Raw genomic sequence first — 16,960 nt, 5'->3', positions numbered from 1 at the left:
ATTGTTATTTTACAAGTTAAAGGGAAATAAACAATATTTTAACTGGATGAGAAATTCCTGGTCACTTTCGTGGAAAAAAATGGAGAACTGAAAGATTAAAAAGTAACAATATCCAAGAATTATTCAAAATAGTTCAATATTTTATAGGATATTTTTACTTTTTATACCATTTTACCTGTTTTGATAGAGGAATTGGTAAGTTTAAAAGTATCAATATTAACTGTAAAATAAGCAATATATTTTAAGTAATATTTTATATTTGTTATAATATTTTACTTTTGATGCACAAATGCTTAATTTCGAAATAGAATTGATTATAATATTTAATATATTTCCATGACATAGTCTTAAAAAAAAGGAAGATCTTCGATTTTCTAGAAACAGTATTTGCTTTTGCGAGGAAAACTTGGGAGAGTTGTTTATGTTTTTTGGATAATTCAAAATGTTTAGGATTGAGTCAATCCGATTGTCTTAATATAATATTAAATATATTTTTACGATAGAACCAAATTATTATCTTATACATTCACACTATGATGTATACATAGTCCTAAAAATCTAATGGTCTTCCGGTTTTCTTAAAACTTACAATACCACATCCAATAAATAGAAATACGCAGGTGCCTTATCTTAAAGATCTTAAAGAGGATGTGTTGAAAAGGTGATAGATGTACTCGATTAACCGCTTAGTTTGAGTGGTGACACCGGAAGAAGTATCTTAAGTAACTTAAGTATCTTTATCCGCATCCGCAGCTTTATCGGTATTTGTATCTGCAGCTGCGACTGCATTATTTTCTGCTGCTCCCAAGGAAAGCGAAAGTGTTCCACAGAATAAGCAGCTAAAGCCGCAGACAACTGGAATATATATTTTGTTATTCTCCCCAACTCGCACAAGTTATACATATATCTTTATATATATATAAATGTATCTATGGGATATAGAGGAATGTATGTATGGGGTGTCTTTGGCTGCATCAGCTTTCTACCTACATTTTATTTGATTTCATTATGTTAAAAAGTTGTTCAAGAGTGAATCATGCGGCGAAAAGGGGGCGTGGGAGCAAAATGGTGGGCGGTGGGTGGTGGTGGGTGGTTTATTGGGTGGTAGTGGCAATGGCAAGGTTGCTGGGAAAAGTCCTTGTTCTTCTTTCTACGGCAATGGTGTTGTTGTTGCTTCGCAGGAAGAGCAGACAGCGAGCAGACAAACCCAAGGACGTTGGCTTAGGGGGTGGCAAAAGTGGGTGGCGCTGGGCGGTGGGTGGTGGGTTGGGGTGTACCTAAGCGAACAAATGAGACATCCATACACACACACACACACACAGAGTCACAGGAAGCTGCTGCAGTCGACAGCATTTTATTATCCTTATTTAAGTTTGAAACTTATTGCAAAGTGGGAAACTGGAAAACTCTATCTGTCTGTCTCTGTCTCTCACTATCTCTTTCTCGCTCTCTCGCTCTGGTTCGTTGGCACTAAAAATATGGAAAACTTTTCAGACAACGCCAGACAAGCCAACAACAATAACAACAACAACAGCAACAGCAGCAGCAGGAAAAAGAGGAAAAGTTGGGCGGCAGCGGTGGGTGGTGAAAATGGGGGCGGGGCAGGGGGTTGGCGGGAGATTTGTGGGGCGGCGAGAGAAAGGCTTAAGTGCAAGCAGGAGAATGGCCAAGGACGTTGCTCAAGTTGCTCGCGAAAACAGCTGCGACGTCGCTGTTGAACAGTGGGCAAACTGCCCAGAAAAGTCTATTAAAAAAATTTTATTCGATAATTATAAAATGGATACATCATTTATTTAATACCCTGACATTTATTACATCAATTTTTTTTACTAAAGTCAAAATCCCATTTTTCGACTAAAAAAGTCAGTTTTTGGGCTGCCATAAAAAACGTATAAGTCAGAATGTGGAATGTCATACCTCGTCGAGCTCGTCGTTTAATTTCCAATAAATTGGCATTCAAACCTAAAAAATTTAGATTTTTTGATTTTTCGCAAGAAAAGGTGATGAAACCCCTACAAAAAATGAGAAAATTGGTCAAAAAATAAATTTTCCTAAGAACGATGAGGATCGTTAGCATATTAGGCAAGCTGTTCAAAACAGTCGGTCTTTTAGCTGTACGCCTTAATTTGGCTGAGCTATGACGGAAAAACCGAAAATAAATTTCCCATTTTTGCAAAAATCTGAATCTAGTATTTTTGACAAAAATTTGAACCCTTTTTTTCACCAAAAAAGTTCAGTTTCTTGGCTGCCATAACAAAAGTATAAGTCAGAATGAGGAATGTCATACCTCGTTGAGCTCGTTGTTTAATTTCCAATCGATTGGCATTCTAACCTGAAAATTTTTCATTTTTTGCCATTTTTCGAAAAAATGCGATGAACACCTACAAAAAATGAGAAGATTGGTCAAAAAATAAATTTTCCTGAAAATGATTAGGTTTGTTAGCATATTAAGCAAGCTACTCAAAACAGTCGGTCTTTTAGCTGTACGCCTTAATTTGGCTGAGCTACGATGTAAAAACCGAACAAAAATGGCGCACTTTTGACAAAAATCTATATTTCGTATTTTTGACAAAAATTTTAGCCCTTTTTTTGCCATAAAAATTCAGTTTTTTGTCGGCCATAACAAAAATATAAGTCAGAATGAGGAATGCCATACCTCGTTGAGCTCGTTGCTTAATTTTCAATCCAATGGCATTCTAACCTGGAAATTTTTAATTTTTGTCATTTTTCGCAAAAAAAGTGACAAAAAATGCCAAAATTGGTCAAAAAATAAATTTTCCCTAAAGTGATGGGGATCGTTAGAATTTTTAGCAAGCTTTCCAAAACAGTCGGTCTTTTAGCTGTACGCCTTAATTTGGCTGAGCTACGATGAAAAAACCGGATAGAAAAATCGTATTTTTGACTAAAATCCGAATCTCATTTTTTTGACTAAAAATTAAATATAAAAATATTTCCAAGCATATTTCTAAAGGTTTTCTTTCATGTATTTTAATATTATTAGTAATAATAAAAATAAAGGTCAAAATCAATTATTCTTTTAGTTGGCTTTTTGTATCATTTGTATTGAATATTAGTTTATATAATTATTTAAGTACCTAAAATTACAATCAAATTACTTTTTGTATGGTTTCTGTGTGTTATTAGGAACTTTTTGAATCTCTTAATGGAAACCCCTAATTTAAAGCACTTACCATCTACCAATGACCCACTGTGCAATGTCTGGCAATGCGCTGGCATTCAAATAAAAAAGAGTTATATACACACTCAGACTCCAGACCGAGTGCATGCTTTATACTATGTACCCCCTGTAAATGCACATAGGTATCTATGTGTTTTGCTTTAGAGATCCGAGAAGGAGGAATGCATTGTGGCCGCCGCATTTGGGGCAAATAGTTTTTGCTCCAGTTTGAACTTTAAGACAAAGTTTTCCCACCCACACAGACACTCGGGTGAGGGGGGATTGTGGATTTTCCGCAACTTTAACCGAAGGTCGTTGTGCTGGTTAAAAGTTTTCGGGGCAAGTTCACCGAGCGATATATAAAGTTTATAAAAATATGTTCCGGCACATTCAAGGTTGCTTAAAGCCAGCATTCTGGTACTCGTCAATCGATCCCCGCCCTCGGAAAACCAGAAAGAACCCATCGAAGTGACCGCAATTGAGTTTCCTGCCCGACTCATAACTTTGCGACAATTTAACAAGCCACAAAGGCCGAAAACAGGCCTCCACTTCTAAGTGGTTCTTCAGTGGTCCAATCCACCAATGCACTGGAAAAAATCTTTTTAACCACTAACTTACAATGAAAGCTTGCTATCTATATATATAAAAACCAAATGTTTGGCAGATGTAAAGTTACACTTATGTAACCTAAATTATTAAGTATCCTATCATCAACTCACATCATTCATTTATTTACTTCTTTCGCCAAAAAACTTTGCTTGGCTGGCTACTTTACTTACATTTAAAGAGATTATAACTAAAAAAGTTTAAGAAAACATTTATTTTTTAGCACCATAATAATTCTAAATTGAATATAAGAAACTTTAATAAATTGAGTTTCTTTTCTCTATTTTTAAGTGTAAACAAGGCTCAACGATTGGGCCTGGAGAATTGTGACATTTTGCGGCAGGTTAGTGCAGCTCAGCAATTCTGCAGGCTCGCATCGCCGTCACCTCCATCTGAGGAGTCCAAGACTAATACAAACCGATGTCGCTATAGCAAACCGCACAGCAATTGCCGCTGCAGCAGCAACACAGCAGCAGCAGCAGCACAGCAGCAACATCAGCGACAACTGCAACAGATAAAATTGCTGAAGGAGCAGCAGTAGTCAAAGCAGCACAAGAACCTGCGATATGACTACAGTAGTCCTTGGAAAAATAAACCATTACAAATTAGTTAATCAAAAAATTATTAAATATTAAATATTAAAAATGTGTTTAATAGGTAGCCAAAATTTGGGGCTTATTCCTGTCCTTATTTTTCCTTTTAAGGCTTCTAAAAAAATGTATTTATTAATTTAAGTAATTACCAACCCATTACTATTGACAATAAATTCATAAGTTTATTGATGAATTTAATGAAAAATAATGTTAAACACTTTTTAGCTTGATGGATTTAGACATTACTGTAGGCGGAAGTAAATAATTAGTTAAAAAACAGATTGTCTATTATTAAAATTAACATTTTTTTTTAAATTTAATTAATTTATGGATAAATTTATTATGACAAATTTTCAATTCTTTTTCAACTTGATATATTAGTACTTTATTTAGGGTGAAAGTAAATTAATAAAAAATTATATCAAATACATTGGTCATTAGATGAAATATCCCACCTGTCGAGGCTGCACTGTAATTACAACAGCAGCAACAGTTGAGTGAAATGCCTTGACATTGCGTGTGGATGTTGTTTATGTTGTTGTTGTTATTGTTGGGGGTAATTGGCGTGCGGTGGCCAAAAGAAAAATAAGAAGAAGAAGAGGCTCCGGCAGATGATGTCGTGTGCGACGGGAAGAGAGAAAGAGAGAGGTAGACAGGTGGGAGCGAGAGGGGAGATGGTACAAACGCGTTAGCAATGCAATTTATGTGCGTTTAGACGCATATTTTGCCAATTAAATATTGCGATAAAGCATGCAGCCTATACAGAAACACACGCACACAAAAGTGCACTTTAAAAAATATTCATAACATTAAGAATTTATTTTAAGGTTATTGGAGAAACATAAATAAATACAAAAAAATCCTTCAAAGGGTGTGAAAAGGATTTGTGATTTTATATCATTTGAAAAGTTGCCTAAAAGTATGCTCTTTAAAGGAACAGTTACTTTAGCAAAGGAAAACCTATTTTTAAAGCATTAGTCAATATAACATAGTTTTAGTTCTTATACAAATAAAAACAAAACTTCAATATTATACGATTTATAAATTAAGAGCACTTCCAAAAATGTTGCCAAACTGAAAACTAATTTTTAAATTGCAAAATAAATAAGTTAGAACCACTAGAAGTGCATTTTAAAAAAACTAAGCTTTCACAGAAATATTTAAAATATATCTAATTTGCCTAAGCCTTTTTTCTCCCAGTGCATTTAAGCTCATCTGTGTACTTGAGAGTTTAAAGCCAACTGATAAATGCCGCTGATAGCGTCGCTGACGTTGGCAATTTGGCTGAAATTTATTTGGAGCCCGCAGATCGCCTCGTTTGTTGTTTGTTGTTTTCCCCATTCGTTGTTTGTGGCCGCTGCAGTTGTTGTGTGCAGTTGTTGAGGTTGTTGCCGCGGTTGTTTTTGTTGCGCAACGCACTTTGTGCGTTTGCAAATTGACATCTTTCAATTAAAGCGAACTGCAGAACCGAGCAGAGTGGAGAGTCTTTTTTTTATATTTATTTTTTATTTTTTTTTTTGGTCAGGCACGCACATCGATGTCCGCATTGCAGTTGCAGCAATTGATGTTGCTGCTGCGCTGTTGCTGCTGCGATGTTGCTGCTGCGTTGTCATCGTCTCCATTGTCCGAATTCTTAGCTTTTTTGTCTGTCTGTCAAATGGCGCAATTGGAAATCGTCGTGTGCATACACTAACCGTAATGAAAAGCCACTGAGAGTCATTAAGCAATTTGACTAAATTAATTTATGGCATTTTTTAACGATATCCATACTTTATTTGATTTAATGATAAAAAGCCAGCAAGAGTCATTGAGAAATTTGATTCATTTATTTCATTGCAGTTTTCTATAAAATCAAATTAGTTGGATTTAAAAAATTTTTTATTTTAAACCTTTTTATTTGTTTTTGGATTGTTGAAAAGACAAATCAAGCTATCAAAATTCTGTGAATAAATTTTTGAAATTTTTTTCCCGAAAAAAAATTTTATTTAGGAACCGATTAAAGTCATTAAGAAATTTGATTAATTTATTTCATATCCGTTTTCTATAAAATCAAATTTGTTTGACCTAACAAATCTTTTTTATACCTTTTATATTTGTTTTTGGATTGTTGAAAAGGAGATAAAGCAATCAATTTTCTATAAATAAATTGGAGAAATCTTTTCCAAAAATAAAAATATATTTAGGAACCTATTAAGTAAATTAAAATAAAAATACATACGTAAACAATATACACATTTTTGGCATACAAACCAAGTATATTTTACTTAGAGTCTCAGCTCATTTAACTTTTAAGAAGTAATAAACAATAATAACTACATAGAAAACGTCAAAGAACTTATACATTTTCCGCAAACTATTGTTTAGTGTATAGTTTTCCACGTTTAAGAAACTCAATCAATTCTATTTGCTTTTGTCAATGATTTTATGCTTGTCATTTTTGTGTCTTTTGGACAGGTGATCGCCGGCAACATGTTGCGGCAACATTTTGGGGGCCACTCGATTGGAAAATGGGAAAACGCTTTGCCGAAAAATCATTTCATTCGCTATGACACAAATGTTGCGATATTCAAATCGTTGACACAACTCTGCAGTCGCTGTGGAAGTTGCAGTTGAAGTTGAAGTCGCGGCCAAAGACGTTGAAATGTTGCACATTTTGATGTTTGATGTTTGATATGCGCATTTGGGCAACAACACGTCAAGTTGGCCAAATGCATAAAGCACACACGCGGCTTTTCCCAGCGGCCAATTGTGGTTTTCCACCACAGGTACAAAGGAAAACGTTGAGTTCATAAAAGGCGACAACAATCCAACGGCATATGCAAACAAGCCGCGACTTTGACAACTCTCAAAAGTGGAAATTCCTCTGAATAGAAAAAGCGATTGCAAATTACGTAATTAATTGAAAAATATATTATACACATAATTGGGCCTAAATGGATGTTTAAATGAGTAATAGAAAATATATGGGCTTATTTTATACAGACTGCATTGGAAAAACAAATAAGTACCAAGATCATTAAGATAAGTATCTTTCAGCAAATAACTAAGATTATATATACAAATCAATTAGAGGTTAATACTTGCTTTAAAATCGTGGAACAACCTCTTTAATTCTATAAATATATAAAAAGGCTTAGGTAAAAATTAAATATTTAAGCTGAATTCTTAAAAATATTTACTGTATCTGAATGGATCCTAAATGTAGGCTTAAAGAAGTGTTGAACATATTTACAAAATATCCCTAAATAATTATAGGCTTAAAATAAATCTTTATAAAATATTTAAGTGACTTAAAAAAATATTTAAAAAATAAACAATCTGTTGTTAGGTATAACTATAGATACTTTTGCATTTTATACTCCAAAAGGAATTTATTTTTAATGACTTAGGAAATATAACTTAATTTGATAACGACAGAATGACTAAATATATCTAATAGCTTCTAAAAAAAGAAATAGAAAATGTGATTATAAAAAAATAGCTACCCAAAAGATATAAGATACAGTAGCTCAAATATGCATCCAGGGAACGGTATTTTCGAGTTGTAATCCCAAGTTTCTCCCACCTGTCCGTCTCTTTTCCCTGAAAGTTCCTCTTGTTCATTCCGCCTTGTATCATTTGGTTATTAAGAATTTTTCATAATTAGAATGTAATCGCAGTCAGTTAAAAGACTCCGACTGCAACTCCAATTAAATGCATGAAAACGAAATAACCAAAAAAAAAGGGGGAAAATATGAAAATTAGCCGGAGCAACAATGACGATTTGCGTATAATCCGCGGCGGCGACGGCTGCTCCGGATAGCGAAAAAGAATATTATGCAAAACTAGAGTTGGGCTTCGCCAAGAGCAACTTCTATTTATCATAATTGAGGTGGGCAATTAAAAGGGAAGGGGGGAAAGTTGGGCCTTCAAAAGGGGCTTGAGACCCGGCCACTTGCACTTAATCCAAATCGAAAGCGTACCGGCCATATTGAAACTAATTTTAATGGATTCGCTGTTTCTCTTCTTTATATTTTTTATTTTTTTATTTTTTCTTTACTTTTTTGTTGCGCGGCAGTGTAAATAATTCAATTTAATTTCCTTTCCCTCATGAAATTAAATTAAAAATGCATTTTGGGCGATCCGGGCGAGCAAATGAATTAAGCCATCATTCGGTCGTCGCTGCAGTCGTCACGCAGAAGTTGCAAGAAATGGCCAAAAACGTGTTGAAAGCCATGTGTGGCACGATGGCCGGAACCCCTCTTCTCAAAAAAAAAAGGGTTTTTGTGGATCCCCCGGTCCCTAAATCCACACACACACACACACTCCTTGGCGTGTCAGTTTCACGTGCAGTGGCAAAAGGTAATTCATCTTGTTCTCATAGCCATATCCCATATACCATATCCCATATTCCCCTGCCCCTTCTGGAGATGTTCAATTTCAGCTTACCCCTGCTTAATTAAATGGCCAGGCGAGGCATTTTAATGCCTCTGATATCCCATACAATTATACGCAAAAAAGAACAAGTAATGAACATCACTTTAGCAAATTATAAAAAGGATTTTCAAGTAGCATTTAAATATCTAAATTATAGTAAGTGAGCAGTTGTAATTTATTATTGCATTTTCCACGCATGCAAGCAATAGAGAAAAACCTATTTATATAATGTTTATAATGCTAAATTAATTACTAGTTTTATTTAAGTGGATTGCGATGTGCTTTGATTCTTAGTTTCGAGTGGAAAGCTTAATATAGGTGATATAGATGATATGAAGCCTATAGTATCCTATGATCCTATGATGAAATCAGGGCTAGAAAAATTGTTTCTTATTTATATTATCATTATGAATGCTAAATTGATTACTAGTTTTATTTAAGTGGGTTGCGATGTGCTTTGATTCTTAGTTATGAGTTGATAGCTTTATATATAGATGATTTGAAGCCTAAGGAGTCCTATGATCATATCATGAAATCAGTGCTAGAAAAATTGTTTTTAAAAAGACCAACAATATTATAAATGTTGAAAAGTATCTGATAAGTTAAGATTATATAATATTTAAAATTTAAAACATATTATATTATTATATCAAAATATATTTTTAATATTTCATATTTTAGTATTTTATATATGTATGGTTTATTTATTAAATAAATATTTTCTTTACCTGCTTTTATTATGTCCGATATATACATATATATTTCATAATTTAATACATATTAAGTTATTATATCAAGGAATATATATAATATTTCACAGTTTAGTATTTTATAAAAGTATTATTTAGGTTTTTATATAAAAAATACTTTCTTTACTTGCTTTAATTGTGTCCGAATTATATCTACTATCCTAGTTACCTAATTCTATATGTACTTTATAAATCATGTCCCATAAGTCCAGAGATAAATCATTTTAATACCCCGATGCAGCCTACACCGATTAGAGACCTAAACAATCGGACTCCATTGATCATCGCACCATTCTTCAGATTTAATGATTAATCTTGGTGGGATCTCCGAACCGAACATCCCCCCATGCAATTTCCATCTCCAACCAGTCGCTTTCGATTTCGATCCCAATCCCCGATCCCAATTGCGATTCCCATTCAAGATCGCAGCGTAATCAATTACATGACCACGCACATTGGCTTTGATCATTTCGGGGACCCTGATCGTTGTTGGGACCCCTTAACACTTTTAAGCCAACGACTGGTGACAATGCGTTGCCTTTACCGTGTGCTCCCCTTAACCCTCGACAGCCAAGATCAATGCAATCTCGATATCGAAACAGTTTTTAATGTGCACCTTTTGTTCTTGTGGCAATTGCAGTTCGAATTGCTTGGGTTTGGGTGAGACGGGGGGAATATATATATATATGTATACACAGGCGACTACTGGCTGCCGAAATGTCAAATGCCAGGCCATATTTCTTAAACGCCAAATACTTTTTGACATAATAGTCCAATTACCTTATCGCGCGATCTGAGATGCGGTCGCCGTTGCAGTTGCTCGTTGTTCATGTGGTTGTTGCATCGATGTTGCTGCTGCTGTTGCTGCAGTTGCTGTTGCTCCTGTTGTTGCAGTTGTTGCTGCGACACCGCCACCATTGATGCTGCCTGCTGCTGAAAGTCCAAAGTTGAGGCAGGAACTGAAGCTGCGGCCACTGCGCGATTATTTATGGCGATCAACGTTCGTGGGCCCAGTAGCAGAAATTCCATTTAAATTGCGTACCAACAACAGCAACAGCAACTGCAACAGCAACAGCAACAACAGCAATTGTTTTTATGGTAGCAGCGTTGGCGGCGGTTTCCTCTGAAGCGGCAGCAAACACAGTCAACAAAACAAAAATAAAATAAAAAAAATATAAAAGCAGAACTCCAGTAAACAAAACAACAACAACAGAAAAAGCGATCCCAAGTCATGGAGTTAACATTTTACAGAAGCTCGGATCTTTTAGGGGGTTTCAAGCTAGATGTATATTGTAAATTTATTCATTTATGGTATATGATTTTTATTGGATTTTAAATTCAATGAGTAAAGTGCAGTTTTGGGTCACCATTATTTTTTTTTTTATAAAAACTCAAATAAAAAGCCACTGGACTTTTGTCTTAATAATTAGTACAATAGGAACATATTTCTAGAGGTATATTTACTTGAAAATCAGAATTCGATTGATCAAGTTATGATCTTTGGAAATATAGTTTTGGGTCACCTCTTTGCAAGACTTAAAAAAAATTAGGGTACAAAACAAAAAAGGAAAATAATTTATCACGAGAATTATGAAAAACTGTTAAGTAGATTGTTAGAAAATGAAAGATCTTATAGAAATGCGACTCAAAATCGTAAGATATATATAGGTTTTTGACAAACCTCCAATCATTAAGATGTTCATAGAAAAAAAGTCCTTATAATTAAATTATTTTTCTGAATATTATGATAAAATGTTAAAGAGGTAAGTCATTTTAAAATTTAATATGATGAGTCAAGTTAATTGAATTTTAAATTACAGTTTTGGTAAACCTTTTCCATTATTATGGATACAAAATACAAGGAAAAATTGTTTAAAACATAAAAATTGTATTTCTTGAAGTAAGATATTTTCTGATTCACTCTCTGCCATAAAAATGGATAAAAAAGATAGCATTATTTTTATTAAATTTTAAAAATGAGTGTATCTTGGGCTAAGATACTTTCTGGCTGCACCATCGCTGGGAAATGGGCGGAAGGAACACTTTCCGAAGATCCCATGCTCAACATCTGTTCGGGGCAGGACAATCGATTTGGCGCAAAGTGTTGAACACACAAACACAGACACAGGCACACACACGCCGGCAGCAAGATAGATACTTAGATACTCAGATACTCAGATACTTGGATACTGGGATGCTGCGATACTTGAGCGCTTTCATTCGGTCAGTTGTAAATGAGTCTCGAGGGTCGATGTCTGGGCCAAGTTCTCTGCCCGCGCCCGTAATATGTCTTGTTGCTTGTTTGACAGTTGTTGCTGTTGCAAGTTGCTGCTGCGAGTTGCTGCTGTTGCAAGTTGCTGCTTTTGCTGCTGCTGCTGTTGGCAGGAACAATCGTAGTTATATTTTTAAACGCAACTACGCGCTGCTCACCGCGATATTGATCTTATTTCAATATGCCAGCCCATCGCCCCGCGCAGCGCTTTTAATTTGCTGCTGCCCATTGCAAGTTGCAAGTTGCACGTTGCCGGTTGCAAGTTGCCAGTTGCAATTTCCTTGTGGCAGTTGACGTGGCCACTAGTTTGGGGGATCGCACCTTGGAACACAGTACCCCTGGCGGCATTTGCTCCATTGATCTTTGGCTTCTGCGTTTTTTTTTCTACTCTTTTTCGATTGTCAACTCGATTGGAAGGGGGGTATCACTTTGATTTAGTAAAGTGTAATTACAGTTGAGCTGCCAGGGCCAAGGAAACCCCATTTCGATGGGCGGAGTGGCGACTCGGAATCCCCAAAAGGGTCTCACATTTCACGGGGGGAACCTCTTTTAGTTCGCGGTGATCTGAAAAGAGATTTCTGATTAATTGTTCTATTCAAATTTAATTGGGTTTTAATTGTATTGGAATGTTTGGAATATTTACAAAATTATTTATTATTATTTTAAATTGAAATAAATATTAATATTAATGGTAAAAACTATCTATTTTTATCTCTTTCTACAATAAAATAACATATTTATAAAGCCAAAAAAAATCTAATTGGGGGCTATCGAGATATTTCTAAATTTAAAACATTGCCTACTCCTAAAAGCAATTTAAATTAAAAACAAATAGTCAAAAATGAAACAAATGTTTTCTAGAATTTATGAAAATGTGTTATTAACTCCAAGTCTTATGCGTATATTCAAAATTCAAGAAAGTTTATAAGCCTCCTTTGTTGCACCTCTTCGAATTTTTCCCTTACAGGACACTCTATAAATTCTGTGAAAAACAAGGAGTTGCATTTGGAATCCCAAAGTCTTTGCCTCCGACAAACTAGTTACACCAATAACCATAACAATAACAAATTAGCATCGCATGCTCCTCGGCGATTAATTTGGCCATACACCGGCTTTTGGGCTCGACGTTTTTTACGAGCATTGTTTGTAGCTCATTAAGAAAATTTTGCGCGCTTCAACGACGACAAACGCCATGCCGACAAAGCGAAAAATAAAAAAATAAAGAACTAAAGACAAAAAAAGAACAGAAGGGGTAGGCATAATTTGAGGCCGAAATCGCACAGTTTATGCAAATCGCGAAAATTACGAATCGGAAAAAGGCATTTTGGCATGCGAGTGTAATTTTCAATTGGCAACAAGTGGCTGGCTCACCCCTTCTCAATTTTTTTTTTTTTTATATTTTTTTCTTGTCCCCAGCCATGACGTCATCGGTCTGCAATTGGAGCAGCAGTTTTCAATTTTCGCGATTTTTTTTTTTTTACCACTTCTTGTTTCGTTTTCCCACTCAGCTGACACGTTGCACATTTCGCTGGAAAATTGGTCTTCGACTCCCAGCTCTCGAATCGGATTCTGTTCGGCTTTTGTGAGTTCTCAGCAATCTTTTGTGTAATTGGAAGCGGAATCTTGGCCGTGCACAAAACGCTTTGAACTCGCCCATTTGGCAGTTGGCGTGGGAAATGCGAACGCCTCGAATGGAGCACAGTGGGCCAGAGTGGCAAAAAGGTGTGAAAAAAATATTAAAAACAAAGTAATAATAATAAACAACTTTATAAAGATAAAAACATATAAATAGATCACCAAAAATTATAAAAGATTTTTACGTCTAGTTGTATTTCTTCTAAAATTACTACGATTAAAACCATATTTTCAAAAAAAAATTTTTTTCAACCTACAACAGTTCGTTTAACATACTAATCTGTGGGATTGAATTCGTATCTGAAGAAAAAATGTTTAAACTTGTTAACAATTATTTTTGAATTGAAAATAATCGATATATAGGATTGTAAACTTTATTTTAAATAAATTAATTTCTGGAGATATACAATTTTTGAGTAGTAGGATTTAAAAGCGTGTCCGTATCAACCCACTGTGCTTACAGTGCTAAGCATGCTGAATGAAATGAAATAAATTTTAGCCGAATTGCCGCTTTGGGCACTCTCCTCGATCACTTTTCGGCCCCAAATGCCCCTTTTCCCGACTCTCAAACACCCGCAATGCAACTGGCATTCTGCTTCTGGACCGAAAAACCCACCGAACTGAGTTGAGCATGTGGCAGCTGCGCATTTGCATCAACTGCCCTCCGATGCCCCGCCCCCCTTTTGGTCAGCGCCCCCTTTTCTCACCGGGCTAATCTCCCCAGGATTAAGGCCAGCAGCCGGCCCAGCTGCGTTTTATTTTGCAATACCCTTTCGGAAGGTAAATGGGTTTTATAAAGTCTTTAAGTTATAATACCGATACATGTTTGGCTTGGAAATTAACAAAATTAAAAATACTTTAATATTTTTAGAACCTGTTTTATAATAATCATATATCTTGAAACTCTTAGAAAAATAATAAGGCAATGTACGTTAAAAAATATTTTTAAGGATTATAAGACTTAACTTAAACAATATAGTTTTAAAATAATCCAAAAAGGATCTAGTATTTTTTTAATAAGGCGTTAGACCTTGCTTTTTATTGAGGATTCAAACGATTTTATAATAATACTAAAAATTGAAATAAATCAAATATATATATTTTTAGTCTAAGAAGAATTAACTAACGGGATCAAATAATTCACAATAATATGTTAGATCTAAGTTTTTTAAAAATGAGTATTTTTTAAACTAAAATTGTAAGAAAACCATAGTATTTAGGGTATCTTATAGTTCGATTTTTCCCAACCTGATCCCCTTTTTCTTGGCTTTTGGATGGTGCGCTCCATGCAACGTGAGCCAGTGCCACACACTCCATAATTTGCCTGCTGTTTGGCGGTGTTGTTGCCTGTGTTGTTGTGGTTGTTGCACCAGTTATTGCTGTTGCTGATGTTGTTGTTGGTGTCTTAGTGTCTGGTTGTTGTGACTGGCGTTCGCATTTCATTCGCGCTTATCTCGGCACTCGGCTCGTTTTCATGTCTTTATTTATAATTTTATTGATAAAATTGACATTAATCGCGCGTTTAAGATGATTTTTATCGCCTCGCGTGCAAATTGCTTACAATTTTTCTGTTCGCCAAACAAGTAACCTGAAACATATCTTGTAACTCCTTTTCCGGTTTTAACTGTTTTATTGCCATCGGTGTTGAGGTGCAAGCTATTATTGCATTTGACAAGCGGTCGGCCAAGGAACATCTGCACAGACATCAAAAAAGATATTAATCGACCTAAGAACAAGGGTTACACTTATATACCTTAATATACAGATATATAGCTGTAAATAGTCATTATATAAATGGGGAGAAAGGGTATTTGAGATATGCTATAGGTGAAAATTAATGACATTTAACAATCCTTTAACTTTCTGTAAAACACTTAGTAATTTTATATACTTTTTCGTCAAATAAATTATTACATCGTAACTATGTAAAATATATTTAAAGGCAATTTGTTCTACCGAAAAACTGTCCCAAGTTTGATATTTAAATATTTATTAGATATTTTAAACATTTAAATTTACCTAAAATTCTATAGCCGATGGTCAGAAGTTTTTTGCCTAGTAAATAAAATAGAAACTTCGATTGAAAAATATTCTTCCTGTTATTTCTCGTTACCATTTCCGCATTCAAACTACCATTGTGAAAATAACTCAACCATAAATATGAGCCCAGCAAAAAAAAAGGGGCAGAATTTATGATTTTATTTGGCTTCCTTTCGGCAAAATTTCAATAAAAGAAATAGCTCAGTGGAAAATCAATGCCAGATATAAATTCCCCACTGCCGTTTTCCGTTTTTCGGTTGTGATATATGAAATGCGTTTGTTGCCTCGTTCGCTTCACTTTGGGGCACAGCATTTTCCCACATTAATTTTCCTAATTTCGAAAGCCAACCCACACACACACACACACACACAGACATAGAGGGCCGGAAAATTCGGGGGTTGAAAAGCCATGGAGCTGACTGCATCCCCGCAGGACAGCGCAAAACTATTTATCAATGCTGAAACATTTCAAATACATTCTGCGTTTTTAGAGCAATGGCCAGGGGTGTGGCAAAGGGGGGATTCGCAAGATTATGATGGAGATCCCATTGCACTCCCTTTGCAGCTCTTCCCCCGAACCTTGTTTCTCCCCCGGTTTCCCTGTCAAATGAAGCGGCAAAAAAGTAGCTGGAAAATGAAATATGCCAGCGACGTCTCCAGCTCCCCTTACTGTCATCCCGCCGCCCCTGGCCAAAACCCCCTTAACCCACTGAAGCCGACTGCTAAGACAACTGGCGGCGCATTAAATGACGCTCCAGCGACATCTTACGCAATGGTCGAATGGCCGATAGTTCAGCAGGATAACGCCGATAGAGATGGCAATGTTATCGGATAAGGAAGAATCCACCATCCTAACTTTTTTAAGTTTTAAGAAAAATTTTGGATGATATTTACTATTTTTATAACTTTTTTAACCTCATTAATGGCCTAAATATTATATTTCTGGAATAAAGAAACATATTTCTACTTCTTTTTAATGATAATTTTAATAAAACATAGTTTTTCAATTAAGTAATTAAGTTTAAATCCTGATTTTAATTAATAATGCACTAATGTAACCATAACAGCTCACTAAAATCACAGTGAAAATGTATTTTAAGTTTTTCAAAACAAAGCATGACTAACCTTGTAAATTAATAAACTATTTAAGTATTTTTTTGGTATTTAATAAAATAAATATACACTTTTAATTACCGATATAATCCCCTCAATTTCTGCCTCGTGTCACGCCCCCAGCTTCCATTTCACGCTTTTTCTGCCCAACTTCCTGCCGCAGAACACATAGAAAATTGCATTTCGCCTGCTGCAAAATATTTCACTTTAGAGGACAAACAGGTCACAGGCTGACTTTTGCACACACGCACATGCCAACCCTGGCTGACGCAGTGCGAGGGCAGCGGCGGCAGGGTTGCCATCCTCAACCATTTCGTATGCAGCTGGCGTTCGGGAAAACGCGGGGGAAAAACTTTTT

This window comes from Drosophila suzukii, chromosome X (genome assembly GCF_043229965.1).
Source record: "Drosophila suzukii chromosome X, CBGP_Dsuzu_IsoJpt1.0, whole genome shotgun sequence".
Lineage (NCBI taxonomy): Eukaryota > Metazoa > Arthropoda > Insecta > Diptera > Drosophilidae > Drosophila > Drosophila suzukii.
This window is presented reverse-complemented; position numbering follows the sequence as displayed.